At 43.4% G+C, this 15950-nt stretch overlaps 1 protein-coding gene across 5 annotated transcripts in view; it reads left to right on the top strand.

Annotated features, from left to right (window-relative positions):
- The window catches only part of TGFB2 (transforming growth factor beta 2), a 101071-nt gene that overhangs the window by 46812 nt on the left and 38309 nt on the right, over positions 1–15950 (top strand). The gene's annotated exons all lie outside the window — the stretch shown is intronic.

Below are 15950 nucleotides of genomic sequence, written 5' to 3'. Positions count from 1 at the left end.
GATTGCTTGGAACACCAAAAAGTGATTTTGTCTTTGAGGTTGATGATCAAACAACATCTCTGAGTCTCTGCTGTGCCCACTGAGGTGGATAAGTGGCCCCCTCGCCCACCATGAAAGAAAGAGCAGGCTGTTCTGAAGACATCTTTATTCCTGCTGAAATATGGGAGACCTGGTCCTCTCCCTGCTTGTCCCTCTCTGGATCTTATCCCTAGGTCATTCCCAAAGTACCGTTTCTAAAGAAGGTCACCGTATGTCGGGAGCCACTGAATAGCTGATCCCTGAGTTGGCTGCCAGAACACTAATAACTTTCTCCACCCTGGTCCCTTCCAGACATTGTACCCTCTAAGGCTGCTGTGCATTTAGAGGAAGATACTTCTGCTCTCAGCACTAGTAATAACTATTCACAATCATAATGAAGAGAAAAACCGCTCTTGTCAGAGTATCAGTGCCAGTTGAAAAGGCAGCTTGTTGTGTATGTACCACTCCACTATGGTGCTGTTTTAATGTTGCTGTATCTCTTCAAATTGGAGTATGATGGCAGTCTCCGAATTGGCCTTCTCAGCTGACTGTGCTTCCCTTTTAGAAGGCACTTTATATGGGGTTGGTTGTTCCACTGGCTACTTGATATCCTACAGGGGAGCCTATTCTTGAACCTGATGTCAGAAGATGAACCTTGAATTAGCACTGAGAAGTCTGGGGAAGTCACTTACATTGAATCATTTGGTCTCTGAATTATGGTTTTCTCAACAGTAAAATGGGGATAATCCTACCTGGCTTACAGGGTTATCATGCTAGGAAGAAATAGTATGTGGAGGTGCTTAGTGAAACACTATGAAGACCTAAAGGGTTGGGATTAACATTCATCATTGTTATGTGACTTAGCTGTTTGAGAGCAATTAATTTCCTTTTGCTTTGTGATACGTGTTGAACACCTATTGTGTACTAAGAGACCTTGTCCTGGGCCTGGAGCTAGGACACAGGAGTGGGAAGATGACAGATCCAGTGTCTGTGCTCTTGAAACTTACAAAGGCACCCTTGCCCAACACTGAAACTGTTCTTCCTGTACCGGTCCCATTTGCACCTGCTTACAAGTAAAGCAGACCTCTTCCTGGCCTTTGGTGATGTCTAATCCAGTGCTACAGTCAGGCGGCAGCACAGCTTGCTTCCGGCTAAAGAGCATTCTTGAGTGTTTAAGAGCACTGAAAAGAATTGAGAGGCGTTATCAATTTTCCCTGATCAAAACCCCTCTGGCCGATGAATGTACTCAGATAGTATCTCATAGGTGCTCTGTGGTACAGTGTATATGGGTGCTAATCAACTATTCAAGGAACATATGTTCTTTCTTGGTAACCTTTCAGGCACTACACACACAGAAGCTGAATTAGTTTATTCAGATGCGGTTGTGGAACTCGCTATTTTTTCACTTTTCTGACACAAGGAAATTTTTCAGATATGTTGTCTAACCTTTAAGAGTAGTCTAGTGAAACCAATGTAGTATGTGAGAAATAAACATCTTAAGTGACATCACTGAGGTACCCTGACATACGAAAAGTGAATCCACTGACTTTAGGATGTACTTGAGTACACATAGGTAAGCCTCACGCAGACTTCGTGTAAAATTTCAATCTCTATACCTTCATTTGCTATTTGTTTAATTCTTGTTATATATGTACCACTCCACTATGGTGTTCTATTTACTTTCATCCTCACACATTTATAAACCACTGACTTTAATCAAGAAACACTTCTTTAAAGAGGACTTAGTAAATGTTTTTTAGGAAGCACAGGACAGCCATTGACTTGGGACTAACTAAAAGCATTTGTCCTGCCCCCTGGTCTACACAACCACCAGTGAGAAAAGAAAGCAGGAAAGCTTTGGAAACCATCTGAGTTTTTTTGCACCTCCATTGCAAGGGCTTCTTGAAGGTTCCTAAAGAAAACGGAGAGAGCTATATGACAGATCTTAAGCTTCCTCAAAGAAAAAAAAAAAAAAAGTACTTTTTTCTTAAAAATTCTCCTTCCATTCTCAAAACTACTGTGCTTTCCAATAAATTGGGACCGGTTGGATTAACTCTTTGGAGACCCTAGCTGCCATTCTTCCATCAGTTTTCTCTCCCAGTGTCCCTAGAGCAGGTTAAAATTCGGACATTTCATAGCCTCTGTGCACAAAAATAATGAGATTGAAGGTAAACTATAGGGGTTTGCTCTCAGCTAGTTCAATTGAATTAAAATAACAGACGCTTAAACATTTTAAAGTACTTAACCAGGGTCTAGTTCTGCAGTGGAGATTCTTAAAGGCTGTTTTTCTTCCTCTTACAAACAGTGGCCCAACCTTGAAGAACAGAAAGCTGCTTAGCACCCAAATACACATGATTCCTTAAAACAAGTATAACACCCCTGGCTCCATTCCAGAACTCGTTCATGCCACAGTTCATCTGGATTCCTATAATTCCTGTATGTTCCCGTATCTTAATTGCCCATAGCTGTGTTGCCAGTACAAACAGGATGAGGGAAGAGTGCACACCCTTAATGAATACATCTACCAACCCTAAGAAAGCACCATCATTTGAAACTCTTAATATTCTTTCTGGCACTAAATGGCCATCTACTGAAGTGCTAATATGGATATCTGGTAACTTAACGTTTCTTCCAAGCAATGCTTACTCCCTGCTATCTTTATATTCTACATAGAGGGCTACCATTTGGCATAAAGAAAAATTCAGACTTTCCATTCAGCTTTTCAAGGAAGTATATTTTGAAACAAATCCCTCAGAGTGCTCATTAATAGAGGATGGGCATTCTGGGCCAAGGTGGGTTCCAGAACCTTCCTGAGTTCTGTCCCACTGGCCATTTTCCTTGATGATTTGCAGTAGGACACAACTGGCCTACTGGTCCCCCTTGAAGAAGATATGCCGCTGGGCAGACTGGAAGACTCACTGTGGTGGTGGTGTGTGCCTGTACAGGTCCAGAGCCTCCTGCGCGTAGACTTGGCTGTGTCCCTCGTGTTGAGCAGCACAGTGGAAAGTGCCTGGTGCAGAGGAAGCACCTCAGAAGCAATAAGTTCTAGTGTGAATTCAGGTCCTTTTCCACCTAAACAAACTTGACTTGAGGACCTTTGTTCCTTATCTGTGAGTTTTGGGGATTGAATGAGATAACATCAAAGATCCTTCATTTTATTATACAACACTGTGCCCTGCAGTATCATTTAACACATGAATTCACAGGTTTACCAAATCAGACTTCAAATCCTTCTCAGCATATTTAAAATGAGGACTCACATCAAATAAGTATAGACTGAAGAGGAGTATATTGTAAATATTGCACAGGGTGTAAGCATAAGATGATGACATCTGCAAAATTGTTTGTGTGGAAAAGACCAAAGACTTGTAATTTATTAGACATTCAGAACACAGAGAATATGTGATGTGAGTGCAAAGATCAAAACATAAAGAGAAAGAGTAATTCAGTGTTGGGATGCATTCAGAAAAGCATAAGTTCCACACTAAAGAAGGTGATAGATAGTTCTACTTCATTCTGCCTTGAGAATTATGTTCAGATGTAATGGTTCAGGTTTAAGATTGGGGCAAAGTAGAGAACAACTAGAATAAGTGAATGGCTTTCATGACAAAATGTGAAAGGAAAGAGGGGATGTTTGCTTACAGAAGAAAGGAGATGAAGAAGAGAAGATGCAAAAACTGGCTTCAAAAGCTGGCTTGATCGGCCAGGCGTGGTGGCTCACACCTGTAATCCCAGCATTTTGGGAGGCCAAGGCAGGCGGATCACGAGATCAGATCGAGAACATCCTGGCTAACACAGTGAAACCCCATCTCTATTAAAAAAATTTTTTTAAAAATTAGCCAGGTATGGTGGTGGGCACCTGTCGTCTGAGCTACTTGGGAGGCTGAGGCAAGAGAATGGAGTGAACCTGGGAGGTGGAACTTGCAGTGAGCCGAGATCACACCACTGCACTCCAGCCTGGACGACAGACTCCGTCTCAAACAAACAAACAAACAAACAAACAAAAAACTGGCTTGGTATAAGTAGGATTGAGTGGAAAGGGAATAGATCATCTTATGTGGCAGAATTAGACCCACTGTGATGCAGCTCTTATAGAAAGCAGCTGTCAGCCCAATATAGGGAAGAACTCTTGTACCATTGGAACAATGGTCAGAGGCTGAAGTAGACCACCTATCTGGGTTCTAAGATCTCTGTCACTGAAGGGTTCTGAGAGAAACTGTCTTGTCTTGTCTTATAAAGAAAATTGCAGTAAGAAGAGTTAGATGCTTATAAAAGAAGGCACCTAATGGGTGCCAGGCAATCCCTTTGTGTGCTATCATTTCTTATTTCAATAAAGACTTGCAGAGAGACTGAACATCAGCTGTATTTGCTTTTCACTTCTCTAAAACTGGATAATCCAGACCGTGTATTCCTCTTCATATTTATTCACTCTCAAGCCATTAATTTAATATGCTAGTAATAACAGCCCATGCCACTTGGTTAAGTTGGTAAACAGCTTGTAATCCTAGCAGGGTGTGCCCTGCCACTTATTAGCTTAAGCTTTAGGGCAGAGCAACAAATCAGCACAGTGCCTCGAAGTAATTAGGCAATTGCCTTACAGAAAAATTAGGCCACAAGCAAGAAGCTTACAGAAAACACAAAGAAAATCTCACAGTACAAGACATGCATTGGCCATTACATGCATCACTGCTATAATTTTGAAAAGATTAGAGAAAGATTTTTGGGCTAATAAGGACCCGCTACACCCATTAAGCATGTCAAAAGTCCATACTAGTCATTGCAGAGCTGCAGGGGAAAGTGCATTTGTTTCTGGAAAGGGGAATGTTGGCGTTTATTTGTCGTGGGATAAGAATGCTTTCTTTGCAGGGATTAGCAAGAATGTCCAATGCTGAGCAAGAATGTCCAGAGCTGTGGAGTTTAAGTCCTATCTTGCAAATGCTTGGTGTCATCCTGCAAAGATTTCACCTTCAGTTTCGTAATCTGTAAAAGGGATCAAAATAACATGTGCTTCTAATGTATTAAAAGGTTAAGGATGAGATCCTAAATTTCCAAGTTTCGTTCATTAAAGGAATCAACACAGGCTGGCTTCCTTCTACTGATCTTGTTTGAAGCCTTTGCTACTTTCTAGACTAGTATATTGTTATCTGTGTCATGGAGTCACTGGCCTCATTAAAAGCCATGAAAGGACCAAAAAGATGATCATTTTGCTCCCTGGATATCACAGCAAACGAAAGCACAGATTGAAGGGAAGTGAGAAAAAGAGGAGAGAAAGAAAATGGAGCAAAGGAAGGAGAAAAGACAGTAAGGGAGAAAGGAAAAGAAAAAGATAAATTTATGTGCTTTAAGGGATGAGATTATGGCAGAGAAGAGCTGCTTCAGTGGCCTGTTCCAAGTGTGAGAACTGCCTTCCCTATTGAGGCCATTGGGAAGGGACACATGGCATTCACGTTTTACCTGCCCATAAACGTGGATCCAGCTATACTCTTCATGCCCATGGGCTCTGAGACTCCTCTAGGTTAGGCATCGGCCTCTTAACAGCAATAGTCAGCCTGCCCTTTCAGCACCCAATGCTTTTACTGCTAACACCCAGTACACCCTTCACAAACTGCCTGCACAGCCCTGAGCCTGATGAGAAATGTAGAGGAACTGAAGTGAAATAGGTGTCTCTGTGTAGGTGGGGTTTTATGAGGATGATGGAAACTTTGGAACAGAAACTGGAAACCCCATGTCTGACACAGTTCAAGAAAACTAAACACCATGGGCCGGCACCACTGTTATTTTACTTTTTTTGCAGTGTAAGAAGGAGCCCAAACACTCATGCTGACAGTACGCACAGTCTCAAATAGCAGTTAGATGAAGGCCAAGTCACATAAGCTGATGCTGACACAATTAGACTCACCATTGCCAACAGCTCGTCAAGTCTGATACCATCCCCCTCTCAGAGACTCTGTCTTTACATAGCAGATGCTCTGGTGCTGTGTTACATTTAATAGGTGGGATGGCCGGAGAGAAAATCAGAAACCACCGCTGGATGCGCTGTTTATTTCTCAGTCATTTTATGTTAAATTGCTGTGACTTGAATGTCAGCAGTGTTTGGGATGTGGTAGTGAAATAAAATCCATATCCGGTATGCCAAGACAAATTTCAGAAAACCCCAAAACACAATTGTCTTGGTTTCTTGCTGGCTGTGTCTGTGCACACACAAATAGTAGCTAGTTTATTGCCCTCCAACCACTCGGTGGGTTGCTTGTCTTGTCACATTCTGGGGAATGGCTAATGAACCCCAAACAACTTCCTTCAAAGCTGGGGATGTCAGGAATGAGGGGCCACTACACACTCATTAAGCATGTCGGAAGTCCACACCAGTCACTGCTGAGCTGCAGGAAAACTACAGTCATTTCTGGAAAGGGAAAGCGGGGGTTTGTTCTGTTCATTCTAGGGGCTTGGGAATAAGAGCCAGGGGATACCACTGAGAACAGCAGCACTAGGCACCAATGTATGGGGATCTGAAAGACCCTGGGCAATGCTGGTATTAATGAGGTGCCTCTCACTGGGAAACTTTCACACTGGGTGAGACCCCAGGTCTCCACATCAGGTTCATTCTCTTAGGGGGTATCCATGAAAATACTGTGGGCTTGCATTAAAGTTTTTCAAGCTGTATTGCAAGGTCAAACTTATCTCTAGTGGAGGAGGAACTGCTGCGTTGTTATTTGATTTGTATTTTGTTGCCAGCACGCTCCGTTGCACGTGTTGGTGTTTCTGCCTGGCGTGGTAGTCATGCCTTCAACTCAGGTCTCTTTTGCACAGAAGGCAGGATACTGTGCTGAAAAGCTTTTGATTCAAAGGCCAGCCTCACTTTGACTTTGGCCCAAAGTTTTACTTTTCTCACTCTTGATTTCTTTATCTGTGAAATGGGGGTTAAAAAAGGCCTTTGCAGTGATGAAGTTAGTAAAGCTGTTATAAAATGAGAAGGGGACATAAAATAGAATTCTGAGTCTGCAGTAAGATCAGGTCATTCTTTTTGGAGTAGGGAAGGTAGGATGGACATTTTTTATTCCTCTCTAGCTAGTTCGTGACACTGAGTAACCAGAAGGGAAGCCTGGTCAAGTGCATTGTGGTTAGACCATCATAGTCTAGGGCAGAAGTTCTCAAACTTGAGTATAAAAAAGAATTGCCTACTATTCACTCAGTAGGTCTAGGATGGAACCAAGTAACAAGCATATTAATAAGCCCATCAGGTGATTCTGATGCAGGGGGTGAGTGAACAAATATCTAACATAGTGGGATTTAGGGGAGAAAAACAATTTTTGGAGGCTCCGTCAGTGGAGAGTGGAAGTGGGCGGTAAGGCCATCTAGCTCACCCTGCCACCACATTCAGGAAGCCCCACTGCATCTTTTGGGACAGAATGCGCCTTGTGAGTACACAGGTTCTTCCAGGGAGACCACTAAGGTGTGATCTCTCACAACCTTGAAAGAGAGTGAGTTGTTTGGTTTCTTTCTTTTTTTTTTTTTAAATCTTCTAAATTATTAGAAAATTACTTTTATATTGAGTCAAACTGGCTCCTTGGCTATATAGAAAGTAAGTCCCTGAAATATTTGAAATCCCTTGAGATTTGATATCCCTAAGTCTTCCCTTCTTCAATCTGAGTACTACCAGTTTCCTTCAGTGAGGGGTGCTGATCCTGGCTGTACATTAAAATCATCTGAGGAACTTAGAACTAAGTCCACCCCAGTCAATTAACTAGACTCTTAGGGACTTCAACCTAGGCATCAGGATTTTCAAAGTTACTCAGTTGATTAAAACGTGCAGTCAAGGCAGACTACTACTGCAAATCATAGAGGAATCCTATTTTTCCAGTTTAAGAGCTTTAGAACTCTTCCTCTTTTATCTGTCTTACTCTTTTTTTCTAGGTATAAAGCCTGATCAAAAGTTTAGGTGCTTGAGCCTCGTGTAGTGGCTCAAGCCTGTAATCCCAGCACTTTGGGAGGCCGAGGCGGTGGGTCACCTGAGGTCAGGAGTTTGAGACCAGCCTGGCCAACATGGTGAAACTCCGTCTTTACTAAAAATACAAAAATTAGCCAGGCATGGTGGTTGGCGCCTGTAATCCCAGCTACTCAGGAGGCTGAGACAGATGAATTGCATGAACCCAGGAAGGGGAGATTGCAGTGAGCTGAGATTGCGCCGTTGCACTGCAGCCTGGGCAACAAGCAAGACTCCATCTTAAAAAAAAAAAAAAAAAAAAAAAAGGTTGAACATGGTGGTTCACACCTGTAATCCCAGCACTTTGGGAGGCCGAGGATGGTGGATCACAAAGTCAGGAGATCGAGACCATCCTGGCCAACACAGTGAAACCCCGTCTCTACTAAAAAATAAAAAAATTAGCCAGGTGTGGTGGCGGGTGCCTGTAGTCCCAGCTACTCAGGAGGCTGAGGCAGGAGAATGGTGCAAACTGGGAGGCGGAACTTTCAGTGAACCGCGATCGTGCCACTGCACTCCAGCCTGGGCGACAGAGCAAGACTCCATCTCAAAAAAAAAAAAACAAAAAGCAAAAAACCTTTAGGTGCTCCTTTGTCTTTCTGTATGTCTTTGTAGACTTCTTTTCTTCTGTCCTATATTTCAGCAGTTCTCAAATGTGAGGGTACATAGGTATTGCTCAAGGAGTTTGCTAAAATGCAGACCACCTGCTGAGAAATACTGTTAATCAGCAGGCAGCTGTGCTGCTTTGTAAGCCTCGTTTAGCTTTTCCCCTAGGAGGGGGACTAGCTTGGACTTGATGTTCAGGTAATTGGTGAGTACCTCAGGCAGGAGGATAAACAAAACCTCCAGGCCACTACCAATTCCGTTCATACCCACACCTTCTGTGTTTCACTTTGAACTACTGACCTTTCTGGCTTATCTTGGAAAATCCCCCACAAGGACACTGAGACCAGTGCTCATCTGTCCTTGAGAATTGTGGTCAGTGCTGACTCCAGGAAAGCTGGTGTTAAACACTAAGGCCTCCTTCTTCTTTTCCCCTGGACTTTACCAATCTGCTTTTAATTGTTAACTAGGACTGGTTTCACCAGCTAGGAGTCAACCAATATGTAGTCACCCATTGGTTCTCAAACTTTGATGAGATGGTGCATCAGACTTTCCTGGATAATTCACATTTATCACGGATTCCTAGTCAAGGCTGATGCCATGGGTTGGGAACCTCACTTTAAGAACCACTGCTTTAGCAAATACAGCAAATACCTGTAGGTTCTTGACCCAAGCACCTACAAGCAAGTTTAGAGACACACACTTTCTCTCTGCCAGTTTTGTGGTGTGACCAATCTAAGAGGGAATAAACAATAGATAGATAGCTGAAGCATTGCCCTCCTGAAGGGCTGAACCCTAGACATCATTGGGGGACTTCTTGCAAACCTCAAATCTACATTCTGTTTCAGAGCTCATCACATATGAGTGACGTTGTAAGACCTTTATTCAGTTTTGTTTTTTATTAACCTTTTCTTTAACTTTATTTTGAAATTATTTTATTTTAGTTTTTAAGACGGAGTCTTTCTCTGTCACCAGGCTGGAGTGCAGTGGTGCAGTCTTGGCTCACTGCAACCTCTGCCTCTCGGGTTCAAGGGATTCTCCTACCTCAGCCTCCCGAGTAGCTGGGACTACAGGCACCTGCCACCATGCCCAGCTAATTTTTGTATTTTTAGTAGACACAGGGTTTCACCATGTGGCCAGGATGGTCTTGATCTCTTGACATCATGATCTGCCTGCCTCTGCCTCCCAAAGTGGTGGGATTACAGGCATGAGCCACTGTGCATGGCTTATTTTAATTTTTTTTAGAGACAGATCTCACTCTGTTGCCCAGGCTTCAGTGCAGTGACTCAATCATGGCTCATTGTAGTCTCACCCTCTCAGGCTCAAGTGATCCTCCCACCTCAGCCTCCCAAGTAGGTAGGAGTACAGGCACTTGCCACATTACCCAACTAATTTTTTATTTTTTAATATAGATGGGGTCTTGTCTTGCTTTGCTGCCCAGGCTGGTCTCAAACTCCTAGCTTTAACCAGTCCTCTCACTTTGGCCTCCCAGAGTGCTGGGATTATAGGCATGAGCCACTGTGCCAGGTCTGAAATAATTTTAGACTCACAAGAAATTGCAAAAATAGTGCAGAGAGTTCCTGTGTACCCTTCAACAGCTTCTCCCAATGATAATCACAACTATAGTACGTTTTCAAAGGGGATGGATACCCCACTTACCATGATGTGATTATTAGGCATTGCATGCCTATATTGAAGTATTTCATGTACCACATAAATAGATACACCCTTACTAGCAAGGCACAAAAATTAAAAATTAGAAAAGTAGAACATATAAAAACTGAAGAAATCCAAGCCTAGTTAGTAGTATTGTACCAATGTTGATTAACCTTTTTAATAAAAATAGTCCTAATATGAACATTGTAGTGAGAGGTGAAATTGCTTGATGCAGAGCTGTTTAGTGGAAAGTTAGGATTCTCTTGTCACCTTTTCTGATGGTCAGGTTTGTAGTAAATCAGGTGAAATGTTAAAGGATAGTGGTGGGGAGTCTGTGAGAACTTTGGTGACTGGAATTTCTCCCTATTCAGTGGAAAGGAATTAGACTATATAGCGTCATTTATAAATTGCCCCAGGACACTTAGCTCCTCCTGTTCTTTCTCTCCTCTTCTAATTAAGTCTGTCAGTTAGTCAGAGCATCCTCTCTCTTGGGGGCATTCACGAAAGGCCCACTGACCACTTGGCAGCTTTGTTGCAGGATGGGAAGGGAGGCAGGGAGGAAACTGTGGAAATTTGTGCTAGACCCAGCGCTCCAACTTTCCATCTGCTTACTTATATAATCCTGACAATACGATCCATTACATATGAGGTAGAAAATTATTTACTTCATTATATAGATGAAGAAACAGGCTCAGAAAAGCCAGATAATATCCCTGTTGCCACAGAGCTGGGAACTGGTTGATTCAGTTCAACCAGTTCATTCTTAACTGGATTAGAATTCAAGTAGCCTTGAAGGTCCTTCAGTACATAAGAATCCTATAACTATATGAGGCTTTGGCACAAAACTTGCAGAATCCTTCTTCAATATGAAAATATGGGGTATCTTGTTTAAAAAAAAAGGAAAAGGAGTACTGTTGAAGATGCTAAAATATAAAACTTTTTCCTTTGTTCCATGGTCTCCCTCTCTCTGTCTCTCTCTCTCTCTTTCCAACTGTCGCGGTGTTTTTTTTTATGTGCTGTTTGATATTGTGCTTTCTTGGGCATGGGGATGCTCCTAGAGTGACAGGAGACTCTCACAGGGACTTGAGACCCTTGCCCTAAAACTTGGAACGTGCAGCCCAGCAGCTGCTGGGGTCCCCCTGCCACAAGCCCACAAGATTGATAACACATTGAGCCAGGTATCTCCCTTCCCATGGGACTGCCACTTCAACCCATAGGGTTGCAAACTCTGCACTGGGATGTGGTTGGTACCTGAATTAAGAGCGTACACAAAAATCTCAGAAATCACCCACTAAAGAACTCTTTCATGTCGCCAAAAGCACCTGTACCCCAAAAAGTATTGAAAAAAAATTTTAAAAAGGAGTGGATGAGAGACATGCTTTTACTGGGTTGCTCCCTGAACATATTGTGGCACTACCAGCTTGTGGTGGGGACAGCTGCCACCAGGCCCTGCCCTGAAATGGCATGGGTTATGTGCCTGACCCCAGCTCTCACTGGGTGGAGGAAAACAGTGGCCACTGGGTGGGGCAGGGAAGGCAGGGTGAGACTGGGGACACCAGAGGGCAAGGGGTAAGAGGCAGAGAGTCCTGGGCAAGTGGACAGGTGACAGGAGGTGGGATGGCCCGGGGCTGAGGTCCCCAGCCCTCTGTGCATGCTCCATTGTCCCATAAGACCTCATTTACACAGCATCAATTCAAAGATGAAATGATTGAGGATTTCAAGATGATGACTAGAGAGGCCACAGAGCACTAAATTCAGGTATGAGACCTTTCTGAGGATAGAGAGACCCTGTGCACCTGTGCTGGCTACACTCTCATGAAGTCCACCCTAGGCTGTGGAGAAAAACTATAAGGAAAGATTTGTGAGTTCAAAGTGCTTACATACAATAAGTTGGTAAATTTTTTGGAGCAGATACAAGTCAACATATAATGTACATACAGTAGTATGTGATTAAGTGCTATATTTAAGTGTTTTGTATCCTGTTACTTTGGAAATTAGTGACTAGTTAGATTTTCTCAGGTTTTTTTCTCTCTCTTCCTTCCGCAAAATATGATTTGGCATGTGTGGCCAAGGCTGAGGTGAGGGGGACACCACTTGATGACATACTGGAATCTTCTATGTGCAAAATTTTCCCTGGGAGGAAGGCCCATGAGAAAGCCTGGGAGGAGGACCAGAATCAGCGTCCTGGTGTGAAATCCAAAGGGTTGAAGGAAAATCGATTTGATTGAACTGAAAAAGTAGGTCAGAAATTGAGAGAAGGGAGCGGGCCAGGATGTGAGTGTGGATAAGTTGGCAAAGGTCAAGCACAAGTACCTGACCACCTGGCAATGAAATAGCAACTGGGATGCGTATTACAGAGGACTTTAGCGAGAACTCCCATTCCAAAGGGGGAAATTAGTTCTTGGAGGAAGCAGAGGAAAAAGCTCCATCCCTCCAAGACTAAGTGGGTGGATCAGAGCTGCACAAGCCATTAAGCCCCTACCCCGAGCTCCCTCCGTGGAGGGCGGGAGCCTGCTGCGTCCTGACTGGGCATCGAGGGGCCTTTTTGGGTCTCCCTGCCGCGTGTATAGGGTGTTTATGAAGTAAAGGCAGGGTCAAAGGCTGCTAGCGCAATTTACAGCAATTTTGTTTTTTTCCAAATGAGGAAACATTTGGCCAGTTGCTCACTTTCCTCAGCCAGCCAGGGGGCTTGTGACCCAGAGCAGATGACAGCACAGGACAGCTGGCATCGACCCCTGGAAGGGGTAGTCGGTTCTTCAGTTGACAGTTTTTACCACACTCTCACGCGCTGGAGCAGGAGTACAGGCAGGGAAGGCTGCCGGCTCCTCCTGGCCTGGTCGCTTCGCTGTGGTTACAAGACCAAAGCAGAGTGGCTGATGGAGGCTGCTCAGCAGTCCTTTCGCTGTGTGTGTTAGCTACTTCTACTTATAAAACAAGGACCAAAAATGCAGATTTGTGTTATTAGACAGTTGAAATATAAACAGCCTAAATGCTTATAAGAGCCAGAGGGGAGGAGGGCTGTTTGCCAATGTATAGGAAGCCCAGCTGAACAACTGTACTTAACTAGCAAGCTACTCCTGTAAATATTTGCAAACGCCCTTTCAAAGCTCAAAAGCCTAGGACAGGATCATTGGATGATTTGCTTAGAAGAAGAAGAAACAAAATTGACCTCGTGGTCTGAGGCAGCCATAAAAAGAAAGAGTGTGGATGGGCAGAGGACCAGAAAAGGGGGGGGGGATGGTCCAAAGTTTAATAAACACAAAAGAGATAAAAATAAATCTCAAGAGCACTTATTTACAAACTTGATGAAAGGATAAGATTGAGGCGGGTGGGTGTGAAAGACGGGTGCTTGTGAAAGTGGAAGAGGCCTGCAGGGATTCCACTGAAAGGGCGGAGGGCGGCGGGGGGGCGCAAATTCAGTGAGATGTTTATTCTTCCTAATGACAGGAAACACGCTGAATTAGCTTCGCTCTTCCAGGATGCTCCTTCAAAGAATGTTTGAAGCTTCTACTGTCCAATGCGGAGGCTATGCGAAGATGAATGCAGCATCAGCCTGTGGAAGGTTTTGGCCAAGAGGGTGGGCAAAGCCAGAAAGCCTGGCCCCAGACCGGCCTAGCCTTCTCTGGGTATCTGGCCTGTTTTCAGCTGAGCTGGTCAGCATAGGACAAGCTGTTCCAATCATGAGGGCGGGCATATCCCAGAGGAGAAAAAGTATTTGTTCTCAGCAACTACCTTGTCAAAATGCTGTGCTAGGGGACTCCAAAAGCCTTTCTGCGTGTACCAGTGCTCCCTGGCCTGGAAGCCGCCCATCAACTAATTCGCAGTGGTGATGCAGTGGATCATCACCATGTCTGCATGAATACTTTTTTTCTTTGAAACCTGGATACTTTGGATTTTTGGGGTTTTTTTGTTTGTTTGTTTGTTTCTGAGACTTCTGACTCACGGGTTATAAAGCCTCAATTCACACAGTCATTTTATGAACCAGTATGGAGCAGACTGGTGTAGAAATTCCCTGCTTCTCCATGAGCCTGTGTGCTGAGAGTCACACATATATAGGGGAAGGAGATGGGTTGGGAGAAAGTTCCTATGAAGGAAAAAATTCAGGTGTCTTAAGATGAGAAAATGTTGGTGTGTTCCTAGCATCTTTTTTTCTTCAGTGTAATCGTCAGGGCATGGATTTCCCAATAAATCATGGAAGGTATTTATGTCTATTTTAAGATCGGCAAGATGGCTCATTTATTTAAAAAGAAGTTAGTGTTGCCAACAGTCAGATGCCTGAGTCTTTCAAGAGACTCCTGTTGATGACCAAGTATGCAAACGGGGTATTTGGTGAACTCCATGTATACAGAACCCTGTCCCAGATACGTGGGAAAGAAGAAAGACCTGGCAAATCCAGTCTCTGCCCTCAAGATTCTTAAAATTTCACAGGGGAAACAAAATAAACAAACACAATGCAGAAGTAGTAAAAACATTAATAAAAAAACATGAACAACTGTGAATGATTATTTGTAATGAAGTCAGATAATTGAAGAGTGGGTAGAAAGAAATGGAGCCACTAGATTTGGATGAAACACTCTGGAAAGGGGCAAGAAAGTGTATAGGAGATTTTGGAAGAAGACTGTAGAAACATACCTGTAACAAGTGGTCTGCACAGTGTAGGTGCTTAATAAATGGATATTGTATTTGAAAGCATGGAGTTAGAATAGGACCTGCTCTGGTCTTGGTTTAGCCTCAGTTGCACATTCAAAGACATTGGCAGATTCCAAAAAAAAAAAAAAAAAAAAAAAAACCAGCACAACTCTAAAGCAACCCAGGAGCTTAATTGATTGATTGATTGATTGATTGATTGATTGATTTTTGAGATGGAGCCTCACCCTGTTGCCCAGGCTAGAGTGTAGTGTTGCGATTTCGGCTCACTGCAGCCTCCACTGCCAGGGTTCAAGCAATTCTCCAGTCTCAGCCTCTGGAGTAGATGGGATTACAGGTGCATGCCACCACACCTGGCTAATTTTTGTATTTTTAGCAGAAACAGGGTTTCACCATGTTGGCCAGGGCTGGTCTCAAACTCCTGACCTTAAGTGGTCTGCCCACCTCAGCCTCCCAAAGTGCTGGGATTACAGACATGACCCACTGTGTCCGGTCTTCCCAGGAGCTTTAAATTGTCATGTGCCATCAGCAACTCTGTATTTTACATGGTTTAGAACTGAAGGAATTTGTGCCAATTCTTTTTCTTCATTAGCTAGGATGACCTCCCGCCAACAGAGATTATCCTGCATAAAGAATTCTAATACTGGATCTGGCATAAATTAGTACGTGGGTTATACTTTTGTTTATTCAGATTTCCTCATCATAACTTGACTAGAGAATATGTTAAGTCATATGTGTGTGAAAAACTAAAATATTGAAGTCAAAGGAGATACGATATATGAGCCTGGTTAAAAAAAAAAAATTATTTGGATGCCAAACTTTCAAGGAAAAAAAATACATGGGCAAACTGCTGGCCATTAGGAACTATTTTCTTGGCATATCTGATTAAAGTGTATGCAGGCCTGTCAGCTCTCTCCAGGCATCAACTGTCATAAACTTGTCCCAATTCAAAACCATCTATGATTTTCCACCACTCTGTCAGCCTTCAAAGGATGGGGTTAACTGCATGCTTTCAAATGGAATTGGAAGTGGTTTGTTAATCTCTATT

Source organism: Papio anubis, chromosome 1, assembly GCF_008728515.1.
Source record: "Papio anubis isolate 15944 chromosome 1, Panubis1.0, whole genome shotgun sequence".
Classification (NCBI taxonomy): Eukaryota; Metazoa; Chordata; class Mammalia; order Primates; family Cercopithecidae; genus Papio; species Papio anubis.
This window is presented reverse-complemented; position numbering and strand designations above follow the sequence as displayed.